The sequence below is a fragment of the Elaeis guineensis genome, chromosome 9 (genome assembly GCF_000442705.2).
Source record: "Elaeis guineensis isolate ETL-2024a chromosome 9, EG11, whole genome shotgun sequence".
Lineage (NCBI taxonomy): Eukaryota > Viridiplantae > Streptophyta > Magnoliopsida > Arecales > Arecaceae > Elaeis > Elaeis guineensis.
Genome location: NC_026001.2, coordinates 18,325,158 through 18,330,176, shown reverse-complemented (window position 1 = coordinate 18,330,176; position 5,019 = coordinate 18,325,158). Strand labels below are relative to the sequence as shown.

The following is a 5,019-nucleotide window of genomic DNA, read 5'->3' as shown; positions in this document are numbered from 1 at the left end:
AAAAAAATTATGTTAACAATTTAGTCTATTCATATAAGTAAAATATTCTCACCTCTTCTTTCTAGTATAATATTAATTTTTATTATGTGATTGAAAATAATGAGTTGTTGTGATTTTTTAAAATTTTATTAAATTTTTAAAAATTTTCGACGATCATGTTAAATAAATTTGATCATTTCATTTTTTTTAGAAGTTGCTTAATTTTCTCTTTATTTTTATTTAAAATTTTATTAAATTTTTAAAAATTTTAAATTTTTTTATATATTAAATATATATTATTATTATTATTATTTATTTTTTTAAATAATAATTTATATAATTTTATACTGCATGTGCGCATGTGGAATAAAAAATTAATATATATATATATATATATATATATATATATTAAAATGAAGAGGCATTTAAAGTGCATCCCCATCGCTCAGGTTACATATTAGTATATACACGCGCGCGCGCGAAACAGCGATACCACCCCCCGACTATACCCAACCTTCTCTCATGGCGGAGAATGCCGTCCATCCTCCGTCACGGACCTCCTCATCGACACTTCCTCCGTCCGTCGACCCGAGGAGCGGCTTTGACGGCGTCACCAAGACCTTCCACAGCCTCCGCCCCGCCGTCACCCTGCCGTCACCCACCATGCCCCTCTCCGCCGCCTCCTACGCCTTCTCCCTCCTCCCCTCCCCACTCCCCTACCACCCCGCCATCCTCGACGCCACCACCGGCGCCACCGTCTCCTTCGCCGACCTCCTCTCCCAGTCCCGGTCCCTCGCCGCCTCGCTCCGCGCCCACCTCGGCCTCTCAAACGGACACGTGGCGTTCATCCTCTCCCCCAACCGCCTCGAGATCCCCACCCTCTACCTAGCCCTCTTCTCCCTCGGCGCCGTCGCCGCTCCCGCCAACCCCGCCTGCACCTCCGCCGAGATCGCCGGCCTCGTCCGCCTCTCCAACCCCGCCGTCGCCTTCGCCCTCTCCTCCACCGCCGCCTCCCTCCCCCGCCACCTCCCCACCCTCCTCCTCGACTCCCTGGAATTCCGCTCCTTCCTCACCGCCAATGCCACCTCGGCCGCCGCTCCGGTGGCGGAGGTGCCCCAGTCCGACGTGGCGGCGATCCTGTTCTCCTCGGGAACAACGGGCCGGGTGAAGGCGGCGGCGCTGACGCACCGGAGCTTCATCGCGATGGTAGCCTGGTTTTGTGCGATGTGGCGGGAGGGACGGCTGGGTAGCGGGGGTGACGTAAGGGAGGTGACGCTGCTGGCGGCGCCGATGTTCCATACCATGGGGTTCGTTTTTGCTCTAAAGGGTTGGCGCTGGGGCGACGACGGTGCTGATGGGCAGCAGCCGGGCGGGGCTAGCGGAGATGCTCCGGGCGGCGGAGCAGCACAGGGTGACGGGGATGACGGCGGCACCACCGGTGGTGGTGGCGATGGGGCGGCCAGAGGTGACGGGAGGGCTTGACTTGTCGGCGCTGAAGCGCGTCGTCTGCGGCGGCGCTCCACTCCACCCGTCGGCCGCGGAGCGGTTTATGGCGAGGTTCCCTCGCGTGGAGCTCTCCCAGGTACACATAGGTTCGGGTTGTATCTTTCGCGCGAAAGAATGATTGATACTCTTTCGCGACATTCACCGTTGGATCGCATTCCGCACGTTATGTCGCAAACATTCCGACCGTACTTGAACGCGGATAGATCTCAGCAAAGATGATCCAACGGTGGATCTAAAAGAAGGAAGGTAAATCCTTCTTTCGCTAAAGATACAATCCCATCCTGTAAGCCTAGATGCAAATGGGCGTAGCAATTTATGAGTTGACTCGACGCGACTTGACTCGACTTCTCAAGCCCATTTGCACCCAGGCTTGGCCCGACCCGATATGGATGCAATCTTGACTTGACCTCGCTTGACTTGAGTGTTATTAAGCCCGAGTCGAATTCAAGCAATAAAATATTCTGTTCGAAAACTCTCAGGCTCTAATCGAACATATAAATTTTTAATACTATTATATTTTATATATAATATATATTATTAATTTAATATTTTGAAAATATAATATCAAAATCTAAATTTTAATTTATAATTATTTTTTTAAACTCTGATTAAGAGTTGAATTTAAGCTTGAACTTGAGCATGGCTGCTTTAATATTTGAATAGAATCAAATCAAGCTCGAATATTATTTTATTATTTTTGTATTAAATCGAGTAGTTCGAGTTTGAATATTCTGAGGTTCAATTTATCTCGGATCGAGTTTGAAGCTCAATTATTTTGAATCAAATCGATCTCAAAGCCTTTTGACCGCCCAAGACAAATTGAATATGGTATGGACCACGTAATATCCCACGCAAAAATCAATCCTGCACGTGTTCTTCTCATCTCAGACCTTCTTCCATTGTCTGCTTTGTGCCACCCCACATGGTAACCACATGAGAGAAGCGGACAAGCAAATCCAGCTTGTTTGATTTCTTTTCATGCACATAAAGTAAGTTTGGCATCTTCAATGAAAAGAAAGTTTGGCGTCTTTCAATGCTGCTTTTTCTATGCATGTCCCCTCCAATCGTTAAAAACTTTTATCTTGCTTCTTACAAGATTATTTTATTTGAGACTTTAAAAGACATATTTCTGAGGTTAGGTAACAAAGAATTAAGCCACATATTTTACTATTTTACAATCAATCCACCTAACCTTCCCTTTTAGGCTTGTAGATAGTTTCAATAGGCCAGATTTGAACATCCTGTTTGTGATCTATCCAGGGATATGGTTCAACTGAGGCAGGAGGAATTTCCATATTGATCGGTCCTGATGAATGCCGTCACATGAAGTCTGTCGGACGTCTCCATTCTAATGTAGAAGCAAAACTTGTAGATACTGTCACTGGTGAGGCTTTATCAGTGGGCCAAGAAGGTGAATTATGGATTCGAGGTCCTGCCATCATGAAAGGTAACAAAGTATGGTCGACTCTTCATCAACTCATACATATGGCAACTTGATAAAGTTGCCATACAAATTAAGATAGTGCTAGTAGGAATATAAAGAAAAGGGGCCATTGCTTGGTGCAACAGTAAAGGCTTGCACTACCAAGTGCAATGATACCTTTGAGTTCTGGAGCAGCAACTTTGTGCAAGAAAAAGTCAAAAATTAAATCTGTCCAAGTTCGCCCCCCGGCATCCTAGATTATATTATCAGGAAAATAACTAGTTATGTAGTTCTTTTAATAGAAACCTAGAGGATGACAAGCCACATAGAAGGCCTCTCTTGCTGTTTGACTAGTTTGTTGTTAGGTTATGTTGGTGACGATGAAGCCAATGCTTCGACCTTCGATTCCGATGGTTGGTTGAAGACAGGTGATCTGTGTTATTTTGATCATGATGGGTTTCTTTACATCGTGGATAGGCTGAAGGAGTTGATCAAATACAAGGCTTATCAGGTGTGTGATTGTTTATCTATAGATTTTAACCAAGTTTGGGTTTACATGCAGTACTCTTACTCATTTAGCATGATATCCATATTGCAGGTTCCACCTGCTGAATTGGAGCTTTTGCTACAGTCGTTGGCAGAAATCGTGGAGGCTGCTGTAGTTCCGTAGGTTTCCAAACATCACGGCCTCAATTAATTACAAAGCTTCTGCTTTTGTTTAGACACACTACTAGTATACTTCTTAAACTTTAGATGTGTAAGCAACGCATGCTGCAGAGGTCGATCTTTTCTTCAGTAGACTTTTCATGACTTCTATAATGATGTTGGACATAAAAGGTACAAGGTATTAGAGATCCTCACGTAGTCATTCATGTAATTAATTAGAATTGATTTATGAATATGATTTAAAAATAAATAAAGAGATAAGTTCGAGTCATATTTCACTGGAAGATATTCTCTCCAACCATTATAACATTTTGTAAAGTTCTCGCTAAAATATTTCCATCTCATGTTGTTTACGCATTAGCTTGCTTTTTAAATCTCTTGGTTCTTAAAGTATCGTAATTCTACACTCTTTAGTAATATCAACAAAACAGTTTGCCACTCTCTGCTACTTTTTGGAGATTACATGCAAAAAGTTTCATTTATCTACCAAATTTCATTTCTAGTGCTTATGTGATATCATTCCTTTTAGCTTCTCCAAAGTACCTTATGTTAAAAATTTTTGATTCCTGGTTATAACCTTATGGCATTTAGCATTTTCCAAATTTTCTTGTGCATATACAAGACATGATTTGAAAATTCATTAAAACACATTTATGCCATATATGATGCACTATCTTTGTGAAGGTTAATACGTTAATGTGGTTATAATAGTGGAACCAGATTGTTTAATTTTCCAGAAAAAAAAATGTATACCGTAAAATTTTAAATTATAAAAATATTAGTTAATAATGGTCGGTAATTTACTACTATCATTTGATGATGGTGAAAGACAGAAGGGGTAAATTGGAAAGAGCTACCTTCGGGCAGCTTTCGATTCAATTTTTTTCATGTGTAAAGATTAAAAGTGCTACATAGTGTGCTCTGTAATCATACTTGTGCAGGGTGAGAGTGCTTTGGTTCTTATCATTCCATGTTTGCAAATGATAGTACCCACATGAAGAAGTAGGACAAATACCAATGGCATTTGTGGTGAGACAACCTGGAAGCAAACTCAGTGAAGCAGAAATTATTGATTTTGTTGCAAAGAAGGTATGCTTTGAATATGAAAACCTGAACATCCAATCACATTCTTTTGGTTTTTTATATAAATGCAATAAAAGTGATTATACTCGAGGAAGCAAAGCTTCGAGGCTAACAATTATACACTGCATGCGTTTGTTGCAGGTCGCACCATATAAGAAATACGTAAAGTTGCATTTGTTGACTCGATACCGAAGTCAGCAGCTGGAAAGATTTTGAGGAGGGAATTGTGCAAACATGCACTTTCTAGCTCTCTATCTAGATTATGATGCATGTTTCATGTTTAAATCATGATGTCTTTAGTGTCATTATGTCCTTTAAACTATGAGTTTCAAGCATAGCGGTAGTGCAATATTCCAGCACTT

The 5,019-nt window shown here is 41.7% G+C and overlaps 1 pseudogene; it reads left to right on the top strand.

The window, feature by feature from the left end:
- The first annotated feature begins 422 nt into the window (after positions 1-422).
- On the top strand, positions 423-5,019 carry LOC105051604 (4-coumarate--CoA ligase-like 7; annotated as a pseudogene).